Source organism: Anser anser (assembly GCF_964211835.1).
Source record: "Anser anser genome assembly, chromosome: 7".
NCBI lineage: Eukaryota > Metazoa > Chordata > Aves > Anseriformes > Anatidae > Anser > Anser anser.
The window spans coordinates 31,407,745-31,434,195 of NC_139727.1; the positions used below are offsets into that span (position 1 = coordinate 31,407,745).

At 40.5% G+C, this 26,451-nt stretch overlaps 1 long non-coding RNA gene across 6 annotated transcripts; it reads right to left on the reverse strand.

Annotated features, from left to right (window-relative positions):
• Positions 1-3,592: 3,592 nt before the first annotated feature.
• Positions 3,593-22,849, reverse strand: LOC310902336. Of its 6 annotated transcripts, none has more exons than XR_014586645.1 (3): positions 11,112-22,849; positions 10,775-10,879; positions 3,593-7,759 (listed from the first exon to the last, which is right to left on the reverse strand). It is a non-coding gene; the product is annotated as an uncharacterized lncRNA (long non-coding RNA). The 6 variants fall into 6 exon arrangements; XR_014586647.1 differs by having other exon boundaries at positions 11,095-22,849; XR_014586649.1 differs by having other exon boundaries at positions 3,593-5,924; positions 7,685-7,759; positions 10,775-22,849.
• Between the last annotated feature and the right edge of the window lie 3,602 nt (positions 22,850-26,451).

Genomic DNA, 26,451 nt, shown 5'->3' on the forward strand with positions numbered 1-26,451 from the left:
CTTCTGCTCTTCAGAAAAGATGGTGGTGTCACAGGTCACATCATCTGAAGTCAGGGCACCAGGCTCCTACTGGCTGCTAACCCTCATGTAGTAACTTTTTAGGTCATTATTTTAACCATAATCTACTTCACCAAAGGCTGAAAGAACATTGCGTGAAGCATGGAAACGTAATGGTTGAACAGAGGTGAAGAGCAGCAGCTGTGTCAATATAGGGCTGGCTATAATTACCAACCAAGGTTATTTTATAGAGCACTGTTGGGGTGTGTGGTGTGAGTTATTGTTTCTGCAGTGGTGCATGAATCACCACTGACATACATTGGTTTCACACGGAGGAACTATGAGCAGCACTGAGATACTATTGATTTGTCCGTGTTAATGCCGAATACTGTTGGTTTTGTTTTTTCCAATGTCTTGTGTGAGGGCTGCAAGTTGCCTCTTGTCACAATAAGAACAACAACTTCAAAAACAGAGAGGTTCCAGGGAGTCTGCCGTCGGCCTGAGGGAGTACTGTTCGACTCTCCTGCTTTGTTTTGTAATTAATTTTGTGTGTGCTCTGCAGAATTAATATAACAGGCTGAAATATAGCCCAGAAGAATGGCCAATGGCCTGGAAGACAGGAGAGCTGGGGTTTTGTTTGCAGTCTGCCACTGGTTTGTATTGCAGCTTTGAGCAAATTGACCTGGAGAGGTGACAAGCCAGGGCAACCATAGCCTGACTTGTAGAGATATATGCAGACACAGAGAGCAGCATGTAATTTGTCACCCCATCACTAAGGCTAAAGGTAACTCTTAGCATTTACTCCTCGCATTCATTAAAAAACACCCAGGTGACAGAAGTGCAGAGAGACTTCCCCTGGGTGACACACTGGTGGTGGCACGGGACACAGCTGTGGCACACACGAGCGTGGGGCTGTTGCTCAGAGTCCTCGAGGCACCGTCCCACAGGCATGAGAGGCACGGGAAAAGTGTGAAGTGGGAGCAAACAGCATGAGTCAGGCAAAGCACGGCATTTAGCAGAAGTTGGGAAGTAGCAAAAACTTTGGATAACAACATATGTAAGTGTGGATTCACGTGCATATCTTAAAAATGCATGTTTCTCATGTTCTTGTGACTAGGCTGCAAGTTGCTTGAGAATGTGTTACTCTTTGAATATTGTTTTCCCTGTAGGGGGAAAAATGAGGCACAGAGACATTAAGTGATTTTCTTGGGGTCACAAAGCAGGTTCAAAGCATGTGTCAGGAGCTGATCCTAGGCTGGGTTGTGTCAGCCATTATGTCTCTGCGAGGCACGTGGTAGCTTGAAAAACATCATGTTTCATGATTAAAACCCCTCTTCTAATGACCACCACCTCATATAAAGACACACATCATCCCCAAATGCCAAAATTTTAAGAACTAAAAATCTCTGAATAGGTTGCTCTGAAGATTTATTTATTTTTTAAAATTAGGCTGACTTCTCTAATTAGAAGTTACCAGGGCTTTATCAGAGCGGTCATAAAGTGTTTAAGAGGGACACTGAATAAAACTCAGCCTTATGCTATGGTGAATGTTTCCCATTATTAGTCAGTGCTAGTGGCAAAGATTGTCCATTGCGTTTTGGCATCCATGGATTTGCTGCTGACTGTGGTCATGTTCTTGAGAAAACAAAAGATAAAGGGATTTTTTTTTTTTTATCTTTTTAACTGAAGAAAGTTGTACAGCACTGAGCTATCGCAATAGCGAAGCAGAGAGATGGTCTGGAAGAGGTAAATGCATTTGTCCTCTGTAATAGGGGAATAACCCTGTGGTCTGTTTAGCGGCTCTCATGAGCCCAACACATATTTATTAATGCTGGCTGAAATGCAAATCAGAAATGTTGCCACAAAACCTACTCAAAACAGAAATAATAATAATAATAAATAAATAAATAAATAAATAAACAAACCCACACAATCCTTTTAATTTGCATCAAGCTCTCTGAAGAAATTTTGCCTGAATGATTTCCCTGCAAATCTGCTTCTATTCTGTTAGTTTCTCTTCCAACAGCACTAGACAAAAATGTGTTGACTTTCACATCTGTTAGGCCATTATTATTTCATGTGTGGGGGTGACATTGCCACTTGATGATGCAGAGTAGCGATGCGTAATGGCCTGGTGACGCGAGTGGGCTGGCTTGTTGCTCTCTGTCACAGGGAGTCTCTGCAGCTGTGGCTCTGTTGGGTGGGGAGAGGAAGAGATGCAGCTTTTGTTTGAGGTTTCAGCGTGACATAGCAGTGGGATAATTTTAAGTGCAAACGGAGCGTAAACATATCGTCATCTATCTTTAGGGCACTGAAGAAGCTTTGAAAGCATGAGGGGCATATAGGAACCAGATGATGGTAGCTGAAACCGCCAAGCAGATCCAAATAAGCTGTGTGTGGTTCAGCATCCCATTTTGTGTCTCAAAACAAAGGCTGAAGCCAAATATCCAAAATATTCTGTTTCTAGGCTTGTATGCGAAAGAGAAATGGCTAAGCTTGATCTTGGTACAAGAAAGGAAACAGCTGGGAGGTTTTTGTTTTTATTTATTTATTTAATTAATTTATCATTAGTGGCTCTCTTTATAGTATATGAGTGCTGCTTATCAATTCAAAGGAGGAAAACAATATATTGAATAATAAATCTATTCATCTTCTCCTTACTGGAAAGATTATGTAGGCCAAAAATCATCTCACTTTTGTTCTTCTGCTGTGTTCTTTAATTTCCCTCCAGTTTTGCAACACATTCTTAATTTTGCCAAGCTAAGATTAAGCTGGGCTCCTATAGTTTTCTCTGATACGATTGCTATATCTGCTGCAGTTTAACTCTACCTTTCCTTTAACCTGTGGAAATGAAACTGCGCTCTGTCTCACATGTCACACGAGCCATTTACAGCAGTGCTTATATTTTCTATTGCTATCACAAAGTCAGATAGAAGAGATATCTTAATGCAGCATGTGTTGGCTGATACTTATAATCATCATACAAGCTACCTTATAATCACAGTTGCTTCTCTCATGGGGCCAATTCTCCTCCTTCCCTGCCATCCCAAGCTCCTCTGGTGGCTACCGAGTAGGTGTTATTGACTCCTTCTGCAGGAGGTGATATCTCCAAGGCTGTGGTGGGTGACAACTCATTTCAGAGTCATTGGCTCCTTGTTGCTTCCCTGTCTCCATTTCTAGATGGAACAAATCTGTCACAGCTCTGCCCATCATGCCATTGCCAGCACTGGATGCACAGCTCTGCTTTTGGGTGCCCCTAGGAACTAAGAAATAAGCTATCATCCTGGGGCATTTTGGTGCCAGTATTTTAACATGGATGACATTGTGACTGAGTTCAGTATCCTGGGTCAGTTCTACCATAAATCAAGAGGGAAATGTTTATGCCTCTCATATGAGCTACTTCTGTGTTCTATGTTCTATGAGTCCCTCAGACAAAAATGGTAATTTTCATTTCCAAGCTCTCTTTTGCACTGCTTCTAAGCACTTCTGTTCAAAGGTTACAGCATCTGTTTTCTCTGCGGCTCCTGCATGAATTGACTTTATGAGCATAATCTCAGCCCAAATAAGATTTATTAAAAAGTGAAAGAAAAGGAAATTGAAAAAAGAAAGAAAAGGTTTATTTAACATTCAACATAAATTTATTTACATTCCTCATAAGCTAAGCTTGATAAAACATTTCAGCTGTGTGATAAAAAGAAAAAGAAATACAAATAGTTCACCTTCCAAGAAAATCAATTTTCTGTCTATTCAAATCCTCTGTTACCATGAACTTTCTCTCTAGATAAAGATGTGAGTATACTTCTAGTTTCTCGACAGAGTTTTCTCCAGGCAAACATAGAATAGAAGCTGAGTTCATCACTTGCCGTGACAGGTAGCTCATTGAGGTTATCTTAACTGTGATTAACAGTTTCTTTTCAAATGCTCAATTACCTCTTTCAGAGATTGTCTTGGACAAGTTGTAACATCTCACCAGAGCAAAAGCTATCCAGACATCAGCTTTATCAAATTTTCCTGTACATCAATTTTCCCTTTGAGTCATTTTTTTCTGCACTAAAAATATGAACTATGTGCAGATCCCTGGACTCGGCTTAACATTTGTCCAGTGTGAGTCTTATAATAAGTTTTTGATTGTGTTTACAGGAGACAGGTCAGTATTGGAAACCCAGAGCTGACTGCCTCAAACTTTCTGATATTTAAAATCTGGAATCAACACGAGGTCTGAAGTATCTCTGCCACCAAGAAATAACACCTTGAATGCAATTACTCTTTGTCATTCTAGCAGAATGTAACCTGTTCTCAGTAGTCCTAAAATGCAAGAAATAAAGGGAAAAGGCTTTAAGCACCCACACAACTGAGGCATGCTAGTGGCATGACAACCTGAGCCGTACAGGACGTGTGACTGAACATACTCTTCACCCTCCACCTTCTAAATTGGATGTGAAGGCAGTGGACTGCTAAAATGAAGAGTTAATGGTGTTGCCTTGTTCTAGCTTGCTGCAAAGTAATAATGTAATTGGGTGAGGCTATGTCTGACTAGTAAGTAGATTGTCATCATGGTCTGTAGGAAGGTTTTTCTCACCACCTCTCACAAAACAGAGGTGATTTTTCTGTGGGGCTGAGCTGTACAATGCTGTGTCCTTGTCAAGGCCAGACAGGAGGCAAAGGATGTGCACCAAGACCTGTCCTGCAAGAGGCTGTTGGGATGGTGGTGAAGCCCTCCTGGGCAGTCTCTTCTGGAGGGCTCAGCCTCGTCAACACTGAGTGTGCAGACAGACCAGCCTTGCACATAGGCTGATGGGGAACTCCATCTCCATGTCAAATATTCCTTAATGTCCATGAGGGGATGTAGCAGGCCTGCTCACAGTTTGCTGCCCCTCAAGCACGGTATTATTAATTCAGGTATTATGACATTAACAGGCGATGGCTTCCTTTCAGCCAGCTTTAGCCATCAGAGACTTAGGTGTCTCCAAGGTAGCTGGAGGTAGCCTTTTCCTCCACTGAGGCAGCTCCGGTGGGAGAATGTTCTGTAACCACATAGCATATGATGAATGCCTTTCCATAGACACCTTTCTTCCACAGTTTGCCTTAGGAAACTAACCGGGACTGGACATGCACTTCCTTGGTGCCTAAGGTCAGATGACAGAATTATCATGGGTATTTCAAGGTCTAAGTCCCTCTGTAGTAATGGCAGCCCTGGATTAGCACCCCCACTGGAAAATACAAATCACAAATTCAAAAGTCTGAAAGACTTTGTTTTGGTAAGACTGTTGTTAAAAGTGAACATTAAATCATCTTCTCATGGCTAGGGACTTCAGTTGCTGACCCTCAAATGGGAGAAAATGTCATCTGGTCATGCCTACTCCTTGTTCCATGTCATCCTCCTCCTGCAATAATTTTGCTGATTACTTCATTCTCCCCAGCCAGGCCAGGGTAGGCTGAAATAAAACCCCTTGTACATGGAAAGCTGAAGTCCCTGTCGGGACAGTCCTGCTGGTCCAGAGCAACCCAATTGCTCCACCAAATGACTTTGACACGGGGAGGGTTTAATGGTGAAAATGAAGCACTCTGGCCATCCTTCTCCCCGTTTTCCTGAAGGATGAGGGGGACCAGACCCTTGTGTGGATCTTTTCATGCAGTTCTATTGCATTTACCAAAGCAAAATTTGGCAGCTATTTTTATGGGGAAAGCTGTATAGCTTGCACAGTATTTTAGATTTTCAAAGCAGTCTAGGGGATTTCAGACACATATCTTCCATTTGCTTTAAAACACCCTCACTTTAATGAAAGCTATGTGTCTGAATCCCCCAGGCTGCTTTGGAAGTCTCAGCTACAGAGTCTGATTTAAAACCCGCTGAGATCAGGTCTCTCCACTGACGTCAATGGGCTTTGGACAGTCCCGATGTGAAGGAGATTTCTTATTGGATGTGCCTGTAAAAGACAGAATCTAAGCCAGTTCACATTGACCCATTCTTCATTTCAGGCAGACTTTGCTAGTCATTGCTAATGGCCACAGCCATAGAGCAGTGGCATTTTCCAGGCAATGAACAATTAAAGAGCTGCAGATACAGAAACGTCCTTAGCACAATCACTATTAGAAATGGATCAGGGCAGGGGGTAAGGTTGCCTGAGGGACATTCATTGTGATCACAAGGGTCACACAGGATGCCCAGTAACAAAGGAAAGATTTTGAGATGGTAGCTTAAAATGAGTGTAAAGACTAGAAATATGTTTTACACCCTTCTTATACAAAGCTTATCTTCTGGGCTATTTTTCTTCATCTTTTTTCTGAAACATTCAAGATTAGCTTCAACTAGAATGAGAGGAATAGGGTAAGCTGGTGTTCTCTGTGGTACAGAGAAGCCTTTCAGAGACCTGTTTGCTTTCTCTTTCAAATATATAAGATTAAAATTTGTCAGGAAAGATTTTCCCCCAGATCCAACCCGCAGGGAGTGTTTTCATTTGCAAGCAGGAAGGAGGAAAAATGAAGAAGTTCATGGGAAACAAGGAGTGTTTGTTTTTGTTTTTCTCTCTATGTGGGATGCAGTCTTCTCTCTCAGGTCCCACAGAAATTTCCTTTTTTTTTTTTTTTTTTCTAGGGGCACTGGCAATGCTGCCTATCTCTTCTGTAGGCAGGAGCACGTAGTTTTGATGTCCACAAGCTTCCAAACTGAAGGCTTTCCTTTCATTACAAGCTGCTGAGGAGGATTTGGTGTGTTGGTACCATGCAACGCAGGAGATTTGAACTTTGTGGGTCTGCACAGCACTGCAGAGAGATGGCAAGGGTCCTGCTCACGTTCTAGGGATTGGAGCCGAGGTTCAACCTGTCCATGGCTCTCACTGTGTTCATGGCTGAGAGGTCAGAGAGAGCATTGTGTAGCTGTTCAGCTACTGGTTGATGGGTTGGAGAGATATTTAATAGTTGTTATTCTTTCTGAGTTTAATTATTAATTTAATTGACTAAGTCACCATAGCACTGGTTCTCTCCTTAGCTCCAGAAGGCTGCTGCACCTCAGAAAGGGTACATTTGGTTATGTTGGATTTCTTGCCAGCCCTTACACAAAGCCAAGAATAGGAGAGAGATCAGCTGTGTATTGTCAGAAGCACAGACAAAATCTCTTATGTTATATTTTGTATTTTAATTTGACTCTTTTTTCCCCATGAGTTTTCCCATTCTGACCAATTAACCACATTCATCTAGTAGAAAAACCTGTAACAGAGATTTGTCATCAAAATCTATAGGTATCTATATGACATCTATATGTTATGTCCTTTAGCCTTATTTATTAAAAGTAATTTATTAATTTATTAAAAGTAATACAAAGTAATACAAAGTAAATGAATCTGACTGAAACTGGAGATCTCTTCTAAAACAAATGCAAAGTCCATTCAAACAAGTAGTTCCTTTCTCAGCAATGTGGCAACACTCCGAGTGCATCATCTGTTGTCACAAAATACAAAGAAGTCTTCCACAAAGCCAAGAAAGGATATGCAGCTTAGGAGAGATATCCAACCTTGCACTTCTTGATTCTGTCTAATTGTAATTCTAATGATTCACACGCAGATATTTTGGATTTGCGTATGTGTCTGTCTACGTACACATACGTACACATATCTATACTTATATACACTTCCCCCACATTCTTATTTAGGAATATGAATCCAACTTGTGATTGCAGAAAGATCCTCACATTTCATGTAAAGCAGTGGTAAGCTGTCAAAGAATGGTGTCATAGATTGTTGTGACAGGCTAGTCAGAAGACGTGCTGGAGAGAAGCAATATAGCCATCTGAACATGCTGGATACTGACAGGAATGTAGTTACATGCACGATTTGGAAGTATAGAGGCATATGAAAGCCCACTATAAAACTGCTGGCTGTGTTAAAATATTTCTCCATAGATCTGTATAATCATTACATACAAGTCTCATATATACTCCAGATTAGCTATCCCATGAAAAAAAAATATATTTCTGCTCTGTTGTGCTAACAGAGCTATCCAAATTGATGACAGCTGATTATGCATTGTGATAAATACATAAGATAACAACAATGTGCATCTTCTTTCTGGGGGACTTAGTTATTTTATAATTCAAACTATCTTAAAAATCTCGGGGAAGATGTCAGACCCCCTAATTTTTCTGAGCTGACTTTAGTGCAACGACTATATTTATCTGTGTCTGGGCAACACAAATTGGATTGTAGTTGTGAATCTATAGCATCAAAAATCTTGATTCTACCTGAAGATGCCCAGTTGGATGGCTCAGAAAATTACTCATAATCCATATATATTTTGTCTGCAGTTTGAAAAACCTGCTGTTAGTAATCAAAGACAATTGCTATACTTGTTCTGTGTTCATAGGTAGTTTTGATGTTTGGGGCTTTCTTCCTATCCCTATACACACATCACTAAAATCAGTTTATTTTTTTCACTTAGCTCCCCCAGAATAGAGTTGCAACTTCGGTGTGTCAAAAGAAAGTGCTGCTGCTTTTCTCACCATGTTTGTCCCAAAGAAAAAAATAAAATCTTTCATTTTCTGTGGTTGTTTGGTCTAAACTGACACACAGAAAAGAGCAATAACATGGATATCAACGGTAGGAGAAAGAAAATACCCACTCGTCAACGCTCCCTCATATTACTCTTGCCGGGTTTAATTTCAGACTATCCGATTTTTATCCCAAGTCAAATATCTCATTTCATCTGAAGTTTGAATGGTATTAGCAGAATGAATAGCCAAAATCTAACATTTATAGACACAGTCTCGTAGCCTTTCTTTCTCATCCTTGTTTTTGTTTTTCTTAATACCCTTCCTGTTTTCAGAGAAGCAGAGCAATTTCTCAAACAGTATTGCAGTGAACAACTACTTGAGGACTGAGTCATGTGCCAGCATCTGTGCCAAGTCCCTGGTAGGACAGGGAGCTCTTGAACCATCCCATTGCTAATCAAACAATCTGGCGACATCCTGCCAACCCCGTCCTTGTCATCTGCTGCTCGCTCTGCACGCACATTCGATTAGCTCAGCATCAGATTCTCCCTGCTGTGCAAAGTTTCTTCTTCTTTGCTACCAGCCAAAGGAAGCAAGGATGGGCTGATTTAAAAATCTTGGCTCATCTTATCTGGCTTATGACAAATATATTCTCAAATTAGTCTTGCAAGTCACTTTTTCCTAACTAGAAATGTCTTTTTACAATAGCCTGTGACATATTTTTGTTCTGCTTTGTATCTTTCCAGCCTGCTGGTCTGTTTTCTGTCCCAGGCTCATTTTCCCAGCCTCTTTCTTAAGTTGTGATTCTGAAAAGCAGGGACAGTTTGCCTGTAGGAAAATTGTTAAACAGATAAGCCCAGCTTGCTGCTCTCAGACCACAATTACATGTGTTCTTAAACTTAAGCATATGATCAAGTACCGTTTTACAGCAGTGCAAATAAGTCCCCAGACACAAACACTGCTAATGGAAGTATAGGTTTTCTTTTCCTGAACATGGAGTATTGGTGTGTGCCCCTTTGTATGATGGCTCCCACCTCCCCACCTCCTTACTCTAGAGTTATTATTGTTTTCTCTTTATGTCTTATTGCCACAAACACTCATACAAAGGCAGGAAGAGGATTTTGAAAGCAGGAATCCCCTAGGACAACTCAGATCAAGGATGAAGAACTGCTGCTCATAAAGCACAGCTGGAATCATTCCCACGTGCCGGGAAAGGTCAGTGAGAGTGAATGCCTGTGGAGAATTTGTCCATAGGGGTGGATAATTTTCAGTGACATAAGACTTCCCAAGAGTATGCAGCAAAAGGAAATGTGCCTTGAAAACAAGCAGCTCATTCTTTTTTGGGCTAGGCCACCCTGTGGAGTTTTGATAGTACAAGCAGGGCTAAAAATAAATGTAAATCTCTTTATTACATTAGAAGCAGGCCACACAGGTACTTAACCTCATGGGGCTAGACATCAGGGATCTAGATATTCATATAGATGTGGGTAACAGGCATTAAATCAAGTCTCTGGAATTGTGAATTTACAGTCTAAAAAGGAAGATTTTTCAAAATATAAGAAAGAGTGGAATCTTGGAGTTTAAGCTTTCACAGTAAAGATATGGCTTATGTATTTCTAGGGATCGCGGAGTTAAGCTGTTTTTCTGACCCCTGATACTACTTTAGGTACTATAATATGCAGTGACTTAGCTAATATCAGTGTGAGTCAATTGTTTGCACTAGATTGAATAAGAGTGAAGTGTGTGTGCCCCCAGCTCCGTGATTTTTCACATTAGCAGAGATTCTGCTACCATTCACTTGTGATAGAAATTCCTCCCTAGTCAGCTCTGTGTCATCACCACCAGAATAAACTGCTAACTGATGGTGAAATCCTTGACAGACAAACACCAGTTTGTAACTGATGATCCTACTTGTAGAGAGGCTGGCTAGCTAGGCCAGCTATCCAAGCTGTAGACAGCTGGAGTAAAGTGTCATCTAACTTATAGGTGTTTAAGTGAAATGTGTGCCCTATTCCTGTCGGAGATTGACAGGGTGGCACAGCAGATGCCATATGTTGCAGTGCACAATTTGGTCAGTGTTTTCTCACACAGTCCTGCATTGCAGGGTAGTCTGGTTAGGTCAGTTTGATTCAAAGCTTTTGTAGAAAAAGAATTGTAATGTACAGAAAACCAAGATCTTCCTTCTGGGGACTTTAAAATAATGGGGCAAGAGCATTTACAAACAGATTCAAGGAACAGAAAACAATATGACCATAGTAAAACAGTTACTGGAAGAACAAAAAAGACCTCAGTTACCTCAGTTTTTAAGTCTGAGTTGGAACCTTTGAAGCACAGCTCCTTTTGCCTTGGATTGAATTCATACCTTTGAAGAATGTTGGTTCATTTTTCTTGATACACACCCTTCACAGTTGGGAAAAAAATAATAAAATAAAACAAGACAACAACAAAAACACAAACAAGCAAACAAAAACAACTAAATGGAAAGAAAAAATCCCCAAAATTCCTGAAAGAAACTCTCACAGAGAAATCTTGATCTTGGTCAGCTCTTTTTTTTCCCTTTCTGGGTTATGGAAGCTGCAAAGGACACTGAATTGCAAGGAAAAGCTTATACCTACCAGGAGATCTAGCTAACCTTACTGGGGTAAGCACATCTCTGGCACTGGCACTGATTCCATGTTAAAATTCCTTGGGCAGCAGGTCATTTAGTGATTTCCAACCTTAATTCCCTTTGTAAAGTTGCTCTGTAATTGCTCTTTTAATTGGCTCATTTCACACATCTGTCATTACAGAGTTGCACAGGTGAGCCCATAACTTCCAGCCTGTGGAAGGACTCCTGGTGCACGACATGGGGAGAGACAAAGTCCTTCTGAGGCAGGAGAAGATTTCAGGCAAGGAGCAGTCCCAGGGAAATCACTGGTGTGCACCGGCCACAAAGGAATAAAAAGAAGACATCATGCTTTTACTACAGCTGCAAATGCAGAAACATAAAACTGCTGCGAGGCTGTTAAATGGTACAGTTCTGCACACTTGGGAAAGGCCAGAGCTTAGTTATGAGACATTTTACAGCCTTCAAAGACTGCTATACTCAAAGTATTCTTTAGAGTTCAGCTTGATGTACTGCTTCATACCTGGGATCATTCGCAGGCAAAATGGGAAAGAACTTTCACGGCTTAGCTCCAATGTGGAGCCAAGCTGGAAATCTGCTGAGGCACTGATATTTTACAGCACATTAGCTGGAAACTTTCCCAAGAACTAAGCAAGCAGTCTTCAATTTGCATGAAAATAATTAGGGGGTTGGCTTCATAATTAATTTCTGTGTTGCACGTTGTACTTATTATCTCTGCAGGTACTCTGTGCAACCTCTTGACAATATAGTTGATTTCTAAACATTACAGTAAAGTCCTTTTAGATAATATAATATGGAATATGTCCCTAACTCCACATGAATCTGGATCTATTACCATGTTGTCCTGGACTGGAACTGTTTTTCTTAGTCTTTATTACTCCTGTAAAGAGAAACTGCATATAACTTTTTTTCTGTGGTGATATACAGAGGGCGAATCTCATGATAAAGGAAACTGATAAACAATTGGGCTTGGAATCTGCACTTGAATCACGAGTCATTGGTGGTTTGCTTTTTGGCTGAAATCTTGTGGTCCTTTTGAGGGCAAGATGGGACTTAGCATTGGCTGTATAATGAAAACCATAGAACAGGCAAGCTGCTTTTCAAAACATTCCCCTAGAATAAAAGCCTTGAGACGTGTCATTTCAGTGATTCAGCTAATAATGGCAGTGATTGATTTAGCTGAGCTCTCAGAGAAGCAAGCTGCAGCCATGTGACAGCTTTGCTGTGTGACAGCCGAACTGGGATGACTCTTGCCTCGAACACAGGAGGCTATCGTACGTTAACACTGCTCTACGTTGGCAAGCTCACCTGGTGTCACCTGTTACAGATCTGCTGCTCTGTAGCCGGGTGCTGAGGATCTGTAGGCACCAGGGTTTTCTTGTGGCTGAGCCCCAGGCTGCAGTCAAATTACAACGCCGTTCTCAGAGCGCTCCCTTCCCAACCTGGCCATTTTGAGCTGAGAATTACTGCATGACATGAGGGAGTCCCGTGTTACTGGTTTGCCTGAGTTGTATTGTGGATCTATATTCACTGACAGGAAGAAACCAGGAAGAAGCCATGTTTGAAAAATTTCTTCATTTCTGCAGAAAAATGTAGAGGCATTTCCAGAACTCCTGACACAAAGCACATTGACATCTGTGGAACTCTGTGAACTTCTAAGATTGTTGGATCTTATGATCCCCACTGTAGCTGTACTTTACAGGCCTTGGGTTTCTTTTTTTGTAAAGTCCTCACAGAGTTTACAGGCTCAGTCTGACCAGATGTCACTTTACTGTACGGGCTGGCTTCCCTTAAGGTTAGTTGGCTAACTCTCGTCTCAGGGAAAGCTGGCCCTGTCTAAGGCCACTTACGCATTCTCATAGAAGGACCATACCTTGAGTTAGACTTTAGCTCCTTTCTGTACTAAATTTCCTCGCAAATAATAAAAGTGCAATCCCACCGTAAGGAAAACATGCTGTCTTGCTCTCTCTGCTTAGTGTGGTATTTTCCTGGCAAGTGACAATATATTGAATATACTAACCAGCCTTATAAATTCATTTTTTGGTTGGTAAAATTTGTTGCAATTTAGTACATTGAGCAATTCTCCATGTAACATTGTCATAAGAGAAAACATATTAAAAGGCTATCAAAATTGCTGATACCACATTTGTCATCCGAAAACAACTACCATCATTGGAGGCAGAATTATTTGTTTGGGGCAAATTAGCCTCATGACTAACAACTAAGTCCACATGTCTACTGAGGACCTAGCTCTATAATTTGTTTTATAGAAGTAAATTTCTCTTTGAATTTCAAGCTTGCAATGAGGGGTGAACGTGGAATCTAACAGCCCCACTGGGTAAGGCCAACTTTCCCCCCTACCCAAGATCTTGCTTCTATGGGAGAGTATAACAAGGCAAATGCATCATATTTGCCCAAATTTGGGAAGGCTCCTTTCCCAACCTTCAATTGTGAGTTTGTGTATTTGTGGAGTGGGTGGTGGTCCCAAGGGATATTTCCACTATGCATTTGTCCAGTCCCTTTTTGAAGCCATAAACTTTTAGTACCCACTAACACATATTCTGAAGCAGAGATCCATAACTCTGCATTGTGTGAAGTATATACTTTGTTCTAAACCTGCCTTCTGTGAAGAAACTATAAATGCATCTTAGTTGGTGTTTTGCCAGAGGCAAACCATTTCCATACCACACAAGATTTAATAGACCTCTATCATACAACATCTCCCTTCCCTCATTCTTCTCTTTTCCAGACTAGTCACCGAACATATATTCCCCTTCTTTGTGTGTAAACTACTCTATCACTCCATAAAAGTGTTGAAAACCTGTGAAATTACCCAGGTCAGGGTGAGTTCAACCATAAACAACAGTGAGCACGGTCCATATCTAGAGAACCTTGTAAATGTTATAAACAAATAAATTGCGTTTGCCACCATGTGAATAATTAGCCATGTCTTAAGTGTAAGGCAGTCTGAATGTACTCTAGAGGAGCTCCTGCGTAGCTCTGATTCTCTTCTGGCTATGTGGCCACCTAGTAGCTACTGTGGCTGCTGAGATGGGGGACAAAGCCATTGGCAGCACTGTGATCCCACATGAGAAATGTGATTTTAGTCATGGTGAGGAGCGTGCTTGCAGATTTACAACATGTGGAAGACACAATCTTGCTCCTGTCACTGTAGACATCAGTGACTTGCCTGATACCCCAGAGTCTATAGGTTAAGGGATCTGCTCCTGAGCTGAGGGCTTCCCAGATCCTCTTCCCACAGAGCCTGAATGAGCCTTCCTGATCACACCAGGGCATCTACAGACTTTTCTTTCAATGAGCTAGAACTAATTATGTCTTCTAACATTTCACATTTTGCTGTCTGTAACTTCACAGCCTAGTCTGCCTTTGAGTTTCTCACCCTACTGAAACATTTATTCTCACGAGACCTCCCTTTCTGCAGATCTAGCAACAAGGAGCAGACACTCCTCAGTCTCTGAGCCAATGCCTTGGACTGGTAAGTGAATCTCTTCAGTGTAAAATGAAAATATAAAATTAAAGCATAAAAGGACTGGAAATTCAAGTGAGAAGCTATGCCTTGCAGCTGCGTGTTTTACATTTCAATACCACTCACTGAAATGCAGCCACTTCTGGGGTAGGGAGTGAGACCCACTCAGCGCCCTGCTAAACCAGAGCAGGTGGGATGGAAAGTTAGATTAGAAACAATGAGACAAACCCTCAGCATGGGGAACTGTGAGGTGCTGCAGTGCTTTTTATAGCAGAAAAGAGAACTTTAAACCTTGTTGAGCCTGTGCGCATTTCAGTGAGCGAACATTTAAGCTGTGTGATATTTGACATTGCTTTCTGTAAACACATAAAGGATCAGCCAGATGCTTTTGAGTCTGGAACCTAAAATTCCAGGGGGGTTAGACCAGATGTTTAGCCCTGTCAACTATTGTCTACTAGTGCAGAGGCTGCTTAAGTTTACTTTTTTTGCACTTCCAGCAAGTACATGAACAACAAGAAACTTTCCACTTTTTACACTTACTAAAAAGTAGCTGAGAGGCAGGAAAATGCTCCTGTCTGTATAGTAATGAAAACCACAATGAACTTTGAAATATATGGTTTGAAATACTGATTTGAGCATCTCAGGGCAATCCTCTTCTGTAATATTCAGCCCATCTCTGTATGCAGATAATTCTGACTCTGTTTGTTCCTACTTTACACATTTTTTATAGGACATGTTCTATGGATGTACAGTCCACATCTGTGACTCAAAGCAAATATAAATAAAATGTTGTAGATTAAACAGCACTGATTTAATTTGAAAATGGCTCAGGTCTTGCTGAGCAGCTGCAGAATTGAAAATCTGGCTAGAAGGGCACAGATATATCTAACTGTCTCAAGACTGTTTCTAGTTTACAGTTATTATGTGGATCATAAAGAAGTAAAACCAGTAAACGCATTCATCATTCAATTGGGAAGAGTTTGGGTTCGATGTCTGATGAAGAAGAAAAAGGTTGTATCTCATACACAGCAGAGGAGAATTTTTCCCAAAGAGATTTTAATGGAAAAAGGTCTCCTTTGAAGCTTTCCCCACAGAAAGTATTTTTTTTTAAATAGGAAAGAAAAAAAAAGGTAAAAATTTTACTACTTTCTTTTATCACAGAAAATTCTTTAATATTTAAAAAGCTGAAAAATAGTCAGAAAATAAATGACAAAAAGTGCTTTCTTTTTGAAAATTCTATCTTCACTTTTAAGTAACACCAAAGGAGGGAATGTTACTTCAAAAGTGAAAAGTTACACTTAACCGTGAAGGTGCTGCTCTCAGCTGTTGTATGATACAGGATTTATAATAACTTTTAAGTGAAAAATAATGAAAAAAATGACCTTTTCAAAATGGCAGTATTTAAATGGTAGTGTTTGAAGCAAGAAAAAAACATCTTTTTCTAGGAACACCTATTTCAACATGTGCTTACTACACCTCCAGCAAGAAGATAATGCTGGTAACAATACTTTGGATATTTGGAATACTTTGTCATATTTTGGAACATTTTTGATTTGGAATGTTTTGTTAGAAGAGAAATCTAGTTCACTTTACAGTATTGATATGATTACTGCTGATCATTAAGAAATTCCTCCTGAAAAAAAAATTAAAAAATGTAGAATTAGACATTCCATTCTTACATGGATCAGCATTATAGAAGCATAAAGGCAAAATTCTCCAAAGATCCAATCCAAAGCCCATTAAAAATCAATGAAAAGCTTTGCAATGGACTTCTAGTTTGGGTTACCTCCCCACTGACTATAAATGAAATTAATCTGTCAGGCAGCAATAATACAGTGATATAATTAACTTGCTTAGAATGCAATCACTTTAACTTTCATTAAAAGTGATGAGTTTCTTTCAATTACCTTGCCAAGATGCATTTTGTTGCTGTTTGCTTGTTTGCTGTTGGAAAAAAATATATCCTTTTTGGTTAATTTCCCTCTGGACTGGTGGTTGTTGCTATAATGAAGTCTGACTTCCAGGGTCATGTTTGCAAATGTAGTGACAAATCGGGACAGCTGTAGAAAGGGGAAATAACAGCCATTTTCTTCCTGGAGCCAGGAGCATGCACATTTCACCCAAAAGTTAATGAGAACTCAATGCAATATTGATTCTGCCTCAGCAGCTCTATGGATGGTAAGCGGGTGTTGCAGTAAGTGATTGCACACATTTTCCAAACAGTGACAGGCAGAAGAGGGGAAAATACAGACCCCGGAGCATCCTAAATCCTGGGTAAATCATGACTTTTGGGCCTCTTTGTTCTGAAAAAAATCCCCAGCAGACAGCCTGCTGTCTTGTACCTCAGGATTTCACTGGGCTTTGGAAACTCAGTAGTTCTCGTTGACTTGTCAGCACCATGGTCAAACTGTGCGTTCTCTGGGGGCAGAAGCTAGCAATGAGCAGCGACTGCCTCCTCTGCTGCATTGTTTCCTTTCTCACCAGACTCTCAGGCCACTTTTGACTGAATCTTCCAGTTTTTCCAGTCTGAATCTCACATCTGACCAGGCTGACAGGGTGGTGGAAAGGTCTACACTTCTAAGTATGTGATACTTCTTGCCCTCGCATCGTAAGGGAAGCTGCAGAAAAGAGCTGCACCAAGCCACAGCAGGGGAGGAAGGAGCATTAAATAAAGATGAGACTGTACCAAGTGGAGCCACAAGGAATTTGGCAGGTTGGATTCCCACGGGTTCACATGAGCATCTTCAGCTGCGATCCACTGAACGCCCGCCAAAGACACAATAGTCACAGGGGCTGTGTCAGCCTGGGCTACAGGGGAGAAGATGCCAACTGGAGTGTGAATTCTCTCTGCATTCACTCCCCACCGCATTTGTATGCACATTAAGGTTTATATTCCTTCCTCCTTTCTATTCCCTTTCAATCTCTTTCCTGAAAGAGATGGAAAGCTGATGAAATTTGAAAAGAAAGTCCATTGTTTTCAATTGAAGCCAACAGTCAGGTGGAACATATAGTCTGTTTTCAGATAGCCCTGAGATGGACTGCTTTTGACCTAGCAAACTAACTGTAGATATTTCTTTATTCTCCAAAAGTTTAAGGCAGAGAAGGTTTGCAAGTATGAGGGTCACAGTGCACAGTCACAGGGAAGTCACAGCACAGTGTCAGATGGTATTGTGATACTAACAGCTGGAAAAAGCTTCAGAAGCGTCTTTAAACATAAGCTTAGGGCTAAATAAATCATGGTCAGATTGGGCAGACAAAAGGCAGGCGAAGAAGTTTGTTTGAGTTCAGCTGTAAGAATCCAGAGAAACGGAGCAAAGAAAAAAACATATATGTATATATGAATTTTTAATCTCAGTGAACCTATTCTGTTTTCACATTATTTAACAGTTATTTTAATATTAAAATCTAGTGTAATTTTAATGGGGTAAAAATGCCATTTAGAAGGCAAAGAAACAAACGAGAAAGTTCCAGTTTAAGAATGCTGACATAAGATGTGATTGTGTCCCTGTTGGTTGTCCCTTTGTGCCCCTTTGCCCACCTGCAAAAAAAAGTTCCACGTGACAACTTCACCCAACTTGACACTTCTTCCATTATTTTAGGTGAATCCTCTGTTCATCTGAGAGGATTCACTGAGGCCACCTGAACCTGGTATTGGGATTATGGCTCCTGCTTTATCTGTCTGTGTAGGAAGCTTTCTGTATCACAGATAAGTTCTCTGGTGTGTAGCCTGATCATTATTCTCCCTTCAGAGACACAAGTTGGTCTCCTTTGCTTGGCCAGATGTGCTTTGGGTGGTACCTGGAGGCAGCTGAGCTGTCTAGTGCAACTCTCCCAACAGAAAAAGAGCAGGCTTTGAGCATCCATCCATTTTTGCAGGCAGAGGGTACCAGTGTCTATCAGGAGAAAAGATTAAGCAGTGTCTTTCTCTGAAAAAGTCAGAAAGTCTTTGCAGCTTTCAGTTTTCAGCCTCAGTCTTTTGTTTGCAGGAGCCTTTACTTACAGGTGCAATTAATTAGCTCCTTATTCTGGTTCTTGTCTTTTCTGGTCCTTGCTCTGTGGTTAATTTGAGGCCAGTCCAGAAGAAGGCACCTATTCAGTGGTCCTGTTCTGCAGTGACACCTATTAAAACCAGGCTAATAGGGGCAGCTGGCAAAATCAAGCAGAAGCTGGGTTGAGTGGGCAACAACATTTTGCTGCCTTGGTAGACACTTGCAGGCGGGGTAAATGATACAATTCGCCCTTTAAACTCTGATTTAGCTCTCTCCTGTTTAGGATTCCCTTAGGATTTTAATTCTTCATTATTTGCAATCTTTAATGAAGGTGATGATTGACAAGGAAATGCCTTGTTAAATCTGGCTTAGTATTCAGCAAATATCCAAAGGGCTGAACGATACTCTAATTAAAACCTATTTGCCTCAAACTTCCTCCGTAGTCACCACAGCCTTCCTCTGTGACTGCACTGTATCTCTTGGCATTATCTCAGGTGTTATCCCACTTCATTCCTCCTGCTGTCGTGGATTTGTTACCAGCCTGGTAGGTCAGCGTGAAGTTTGCAGAGTAGCAGGACTTTGGACTCTGAGCTTCCTTAGCCCTCAGGCTCAGTAAACACAAGGCTTTTCACTGCTGATCTCAGTCAGAAGTGCAAACAGCATTGGCTTGCAGCTTGGGGCAAGGTAACCAGAGGATAAGGGGTGAAACATGCTGTAATTATTCTGGTCCAGGGCAAAGCCAGTCCCCATGGTAAAGCAGTGAGCTTCGCATGAAGCACACCTGCAAGATGGGGCAGTTGTTTCCTTTTTCCTGGGTGTGGGTTTGGTGATCAGAGGTACAGGATGGACATGTTAGGACCACTTAGACATAGTAAATCAGTCTTGCATAGTTTAGTGTGTTCTGAGTATGGAACGAATGCATGCAGGATCATTGTTCTTCCTCATATCCATTTGTGATTGAATTTGCACCTTTATTTTAATACGTCTGAAAAACAGAAGACCCCAACAAGCTTCTTCCCCAGTACTTGGCAGGGTCAAGACAAAGGGAAAGCTGAGGCTGTGGCCTGCCGTGAGGACAGAGGTATTGTTCTCCCCGCTCCCTGGCATGCCCTTTTATCCGTTTTTTTCTCATACTTGCATGTGGACCCTCAAAGGGCAGAGATCACCTTTTCACCGAGTGCCTGCCGTAGGCTGGTACAGATGAGTACAGTTTCTCAGTGCTGCAGTCACCTGCGTAGTGGCCGTGAATAGCGGAGGACACGCGTGGCAGCAGGAACAGCCTTTCCCTCTCAGCTCAAGACCAACATCAGAGAGGGTTGTATCATTACTGCTTTCAAATCGTCAGCACTTATCAGCTGTCACGGGCATCTGAAGGCTGCGTTGCCCTCCTGATGCTTTGAGGCCTTCAGAAAAAGGAGCTCAGAAATTACTCCCTTTACCTGAAAACCTTTTTTTCCGCCACCAATTCTCAAAACATAATATTGAAATAAATAGCCTGTCAGAGGAAGAATCCAACTGACATGAAGTCTTCAGCCCAAGTGCCAAAATCAAGCTGTGATGTAAACATTTAAAAAGTGGAGCTTATATTGGTTTTCTTATTACATATTTATCTATATGCATTAATTTGCCTTTCAGGCTCTCCTGTGTAGCATGTCCTGGGTGACCTGTTTCCCCAGCTAAGTTACAGACTGGAATTTAAAATTTTTCAGAAGAAAGGAAGTAAATTCCTACTGGTACATCTAACTTGGCACCCAAGAACACATTAGCTTTCTACTCTTGTTATGTGTACACACAAATTACGTCATTTAGGACTGATAGATTAGCAGGAAATTTTGCAGCTTAGTTGTTGCTGAAAAACAGTAAATAAAGTTTGGGGCTAGTTTCCTTCTGTGAAAATACATGCAAAACATTACTTAATATTTAGCAGATTATTCGACATTTGCATACAGGCACAGGCTGTGGCATGGTTTGCTCCAGGTGCCCTGTGCCTCTTCTGTGGCCAGGCTTGGCAGTGAGCCCGATCTCTACACAGCCTTCCCTTTGCCAGAGCTGCTGTGGGGCGGAAATTTCATTTTTCCGGTCAGCTTTATTTTCTACACAATTATTTTCTACTTTTGTCTCAGGGAATTCTTTTTTTTTTTTTTTTTTTTTTAAAGTTATAACAGAAGATATGTTTCAATCTCTTCATGCTTCCCTTTTTAGTCCTGTCCTGCTGTGATTTACTGGACACTGTTAAACACAAATCTCTGGCTAGAAAACCCAAGGCTGAATGCTCAAGCAGAGGACAATGGTGGCTGAGATTTTATCGGAAGAGAGCCTGTCTCGTTTCAGTGCAGCTCATAATTTAAGAGTGCTTGCCACCTTCTGGTTTGAGAGAGGATTACAATCGTTTAACTACTGGACATATTGAGGAAATTGACTGTAAAAATGCTGGTCCCATTCCTAATCCCCCTGAAATGGTCGAGAGATTTGCAAAATGTCATAATGCCTGTTGGAGAGTTTTGAAATGAAAGGATAGATCTTTTGTTTTATTTAAGCAAAATGATATAGCGACATCTGGAAATAAACAAACAAAAAGTGATCTTTTAAATGAAATACTTGATTTGATACTACTCTTGCCCTTGAAGACTGACCTTTAACAATTGTGTAAATTATTCAGTCAAATACTGTGAACAAGAATAACGAAAAAATAATCTTAAAAGTGAAATAGGTACAAATCCTTCAAAAGGAAAATAATTTTGAAATTGGGAACTTTGTTTCTCACAAAACTATTTGCAGATTTTGGCCAGTCTGAGACCCTTCCATTCAATCTTGTCAGCTGCTATCTGACTGCCCAACTTCAGTGAAGCCACTTGAGAATATTATAAGTGCCGTTTGTGCCAGAGGAGGTTGTACATTTTCTGTAAAAAAGCCACTTTAAAGTTATGGTTACTCAAATAATATGAACAGTGATACTACCGAAAATCAAATCTTACCTTAGACAGTTCTTTACAATTTAGCCAGATGAAAGAGTGTTTTCACAACACACATTTATTTTGTGAAGGCTAGTACATGCCTATTCTAATAGATATCACATTTATCCAAATTCAGGTAACTCATACTTCATTTCGGATATCACAGTACAATCCTAAAAAAACATGTATATATTGAATTCTACAGTGATCGTAATAGAAGACACCAGAGTATCTGAACGCATTCCAGCAGTGCATGAAGCAATGTGACTAACATATGCCATTTGTTTATTCATTTTGTTTCTTCCCAGCATGGGACCAATGGGCAGTGAAGCGGTTCTTTGTGTGTGTGCATTTTTATGATACGCACAAAGAATTATGTTTATATTGGAAAAGGCAGGTCAAAACCAATGTTCCCCATACAGAGAGAAAAAAGCAGTGGGGTTTCAATGCTCCCCAGTTCTTGGTGGTTAACATAATGATCTTGGCCACCACTCCAAAAAATGGTTGTGTGTTTTCTTGGATATAACTTGGCCTTGCCCATCTTCACACTGCAGTGCACAAGCGTGACAAGTCCTTCTTTACCTTTGCTAATTAGAGCAGACTTTGCTGTAACCACCACTGGGCACTGCTTGTGTGATGACTGTGCACAGTGAGGTGAGCAGCAGTTATTTGCCCGCTGTGATCCCCTAAGAAGATGGGGGAAGAGAAGCTGAAAATTGGAGGAAAGCTGGCATGTGTGGAACAGTTGGGTGATATGTTGCAGAACTCCTTGCTGGGGACGCCACAACTCTGTGGGTGCTCAATTCTACAGATGATACAGGAAAGAACTGGAAAAATTAAAGAAAATGAAGCCATGACTTTTTGCCAGGTCCAGTGTTGCTTTTATGCAGAAGATGGGAGGCACAAAGCTCTGTTAACTCTTTCTGTCCAAACAAGAAGGCAAAAATAGGGTCAGAGCCAGTGGGAATAAAGGGGAAAAAAAAAGTCTCTGAGGCATCAAGAAATACTTTTGCACCTTTTGCACTTTGCAGCCCAAGTTCACTCACTCCCAGCCTTCCCTAGGGCAATTCCCAGAGGTACGATAGGATCTTGAGGGTGAGGAGCCGCAATCAGCTGAAGAACCAGTGACTGCTGAATAGGGCAACCAGTGATAGCCATTCTCAGCTGTCCTATTTCCTTACAGATCACTACCAGGCCCATTCAAAGCTGTGAGGTTTTGATAGCCAGGTGCAACCAAATTGTGACTGGGCAAGAGCTTGGCAGCAGCACATGCGATACTCCCCTCTCTTGTTCAATGCATAAATCAGCTTGTCCTGCCTTCTGTTCAACCATACGAGAATTAATGAAGGGAAATTGTAGTAAATATGTTGACTTAAGAAGCTTGTTTGTCATCTCGTAAGCTCCATTCATTTGCCAAACAGAAAAAGGACACATTTTTCACTGAATATTTGAGATGACTGTCAAAACCAATTCTGGCTGGCCGCGCTGTAGACAGACCAGTTATGTCTGAGCCTTCATTGGCTGTAAGGTTTGTAAAATGTCCAAAGGAGATCGGTTGTGGTGATGGCAAAAAAATGAAAACTCTCTGAAGATCTGCAAAGTCTTGAGTATCTTCCGTCACACTGGAGTCTATCCACTGAAGACTAAGAAATGAATTCATTCAGCTGAAGTAATACTTCTACAGAACAACAACAACAAAATCTTTGGAGGATCTGAATAACTGCTAATAAAGACAAGGTATCTGTACGTTTCACAGCATTTTTTTTTTCTTTTTTTCATCCTTAGGATCAATGTGCTGAATTCTCAGATTTATTCATGTGAATCACTTCTGCTTGGTAGATCACTTTATAACCATTTTGAGAATACTGTGCAATCACAATTTCATTGCTGTGACTGCTCACTTAAGTAATACAATATGTATCTGTTCATTATTTGGTTGAATGGAATCCAGATTTCCTAGTGCATGCGTTTGAGGACAATATATTTAAAATTCCCCCTTGGCAAATATTTTTTAATTCTGTCTTAAATAAACTAGTTTCCATGGATGTTCCTGCCAACACATTTATTAGTTCTGATCTTTGGTTTTTATCCAAACTGACCACTTATTTGTCAGTCAAAATGGACAGATGCAGGAGGTCAGCATTTTTTGGGGTCAGAAGAAATGGCATAAAGAAGAAATTCTAGCTTCCATCTCTTTCCATACCATTGAGCGTGCTTTTCATTTTGAGCACGGCTGATTTCACAGCTTCAAAATGACATTTTCAGAAGACAAATCTTAAAACTGCTGTAGAATCTGTTGCATTTCTGAGCACATGTGAGGCTACATGGGAGGAGGTAACAGCATAGTGAAATACCATTCCCATTACAGGAAAGAATGTAGTTGAATTTATCTCTCCATGGCATTCACGGCTGAAATGAAAAAAGACCCACAGGTATGTATGCTGTCGGATGGTGCCAAATACAACCTTAGCCTGAGATCCCTGCTATCTGAAGGCTCATGCTGCATGCTGTAGCTTGTCACAGAGGTAAATGGATGATTAAGTGCAAGTGAGTGTAGCCACAAGCCAAAAGCTTCCAGATGAAATAATGCTCTCTCTCATAACAGAAGCAATTACAATGTAGCTGTCTGTATTGCATTTAACATTGCTACTAAAAGGCTGTGCTACTCTTGAGTGCACTAGTGATAGCAGCTGAAATTTTCTGGCTAAAGAGTAGTTTCTGCACCTGCTGAAACATCCTAAAGCCCTGGGAACTTTACAGAAAGCCAGAGAAAGTCCATACGGTCCCACAGAATATCTGGTTTGGATGTGAATGCATAGCTGGCATACAAAATATGTATGCATTTCTTCCTTTATATACCTCCATACATATGGAGAAAAAGAGAAAATACTCTTAGTCTTATTTTTACTGTATTTCTAACATAATTCATTATTCACTTGGAATTTTTGGAAGATTATGCTCCTAGTTCTTTTATTTTGGATTTTGAATGAATTTTTATGAGAAATATCTTATTTTCTTCTCCATAAAAATATTTCCAGAGCTCATATTTTATTTTATTTAGCTTTTAGAAGAAAGTGAAAGATATTCAGCTTCTCTTCATTTGAATCCAAACTATTTTTTGGCTTTTCAAATTTTTCTTTCCCTCTTTTTTCTGTTTTTTTTTTTTTTTTGGATGACAGCTGGAAAAAAAAAAGGACATTTTTCAGCCATCTCATCTGGTTGCGTCAAAGTACTCAAGTGCTTTGCATAAGGCAGTGATTTACAGGAAGATCAAATTCTTCATGAGATGATATCTAGAAGCCAGTGCCATAAAAGCATTGCATTGCCTCAACCATGGAGTGTCATGCTCTGGGCTTCTCCATGCCCTGTTTCCCCTGACCTGAGAGGGTCTGGAATGCAAATGGGGGCTGAGGGATCTGATTGTGAAACATGAGTGAATCAATGCTGGGAACTCATGCTCAAAAGATTTCTGTGAGATCCACATTTTATGGCCAGAAGAGTGTACTAGCCAAGTCTTCCCACTCAGAGGTATGCCAGAGGTCTTAGCATTGCTTAGTAAGTCAGTATCAGGCTCATAATTTGATTTGGAGACCTCAAGGACTAGAGAGGTCACCATGTCTCTGGATGGTTCATTAGGTGATTAATTAATTACAAAGCTTAAGCAAACATTATCATTTATTTCTCACTTGACTATGTCTGGCATGATATACTTTTCCAGATTAAGGAGACTTCTACTGCATACTATATTTTAGCTGTAGAAAATACTCCTCGGAGATCTTCCCCTGTAGGTAGGACTTCTTATTTGCTACTGAGGCTTGAAGTTATACTTCTGTAAAATGTTTTGCTATATGATCTGAATCTGCAGGTCAACAGAGGTTTAGTTCAGGGCTCTATTGCACAGCAAAAATCTGCTTTCTGTGTAAAATATATTGCAAGATTAAATTCACCATACTACAAATATTGACCTTACAAATTCTAAAGTCATTTCCTGTTTTCTGTTCTCTCATGTGTATAGAAGCCAAGATTCATAGAAAGGGAGAGATGGATTTCAAGAAGTAATTTGTTCTTCTGTCCAAATCACCTTCAGATGTAACCTACATAATTCCAAAGGCATCTGAGTAAACCGTTCTTAAAGAAACTTCCCATGATCAGATCACTTTGTTAAGCAGTTACACTAATTTGTTTCCTGCATATGACTCCTAAAACTTTTTTTCAGAATCCCTGTTTTCCTTGATGTCTCAACATACCATTTTTCTGCTGGGTACCTTGAAGTCATTTAAATAGGCCAGATAACCAAATGATGCTAGAGCCCTCTATATCACTCTTCTGCCCTTATCTTAGCAGACTGCCAGTCTCATCCATACTCAAAAATTACTTCATACTTCCCTGCTATTTCTTGATGAAATATATATAACAGTGTAGCCCCAAAGCAGAATCACTTCCAGAACATCTACCTGAGAGCTACACCTTTTGCTAATGATTTTGTATTGGTAGATATGTTCTAAGACTTGCCAGCCACTTCTTTGTCCATATATTGTATTTTTTTATTAGTTTTGATATTTAATGAAACTTTGTGGTAATTCTATTTCAAACACATCCCCCCCCCCCCCAAAAAAAAAAAAAAGTAACATCATAGATTAATAGAAAGTACAGCTGGGGAAAATACACGGGATGAACAATTCTATCTCATACCCCAAGGCAGGACTGGCTGTATCAATATCTTGTTCTAAGAATATTACAATTTCAGAGATACCTTTATCATCCAGTCTTGCAATCTTGTCAAAGAACAAATTAAGTTTTGTGTGACAAGACCTCTTTTCCACAGAGCAATGTTGATTGACATTAATTACGTCCCTTTTTCTTACTTCCTTACCCATTACATTTAAAAATGTCTTTCAATTTCAGGTGTTCATATT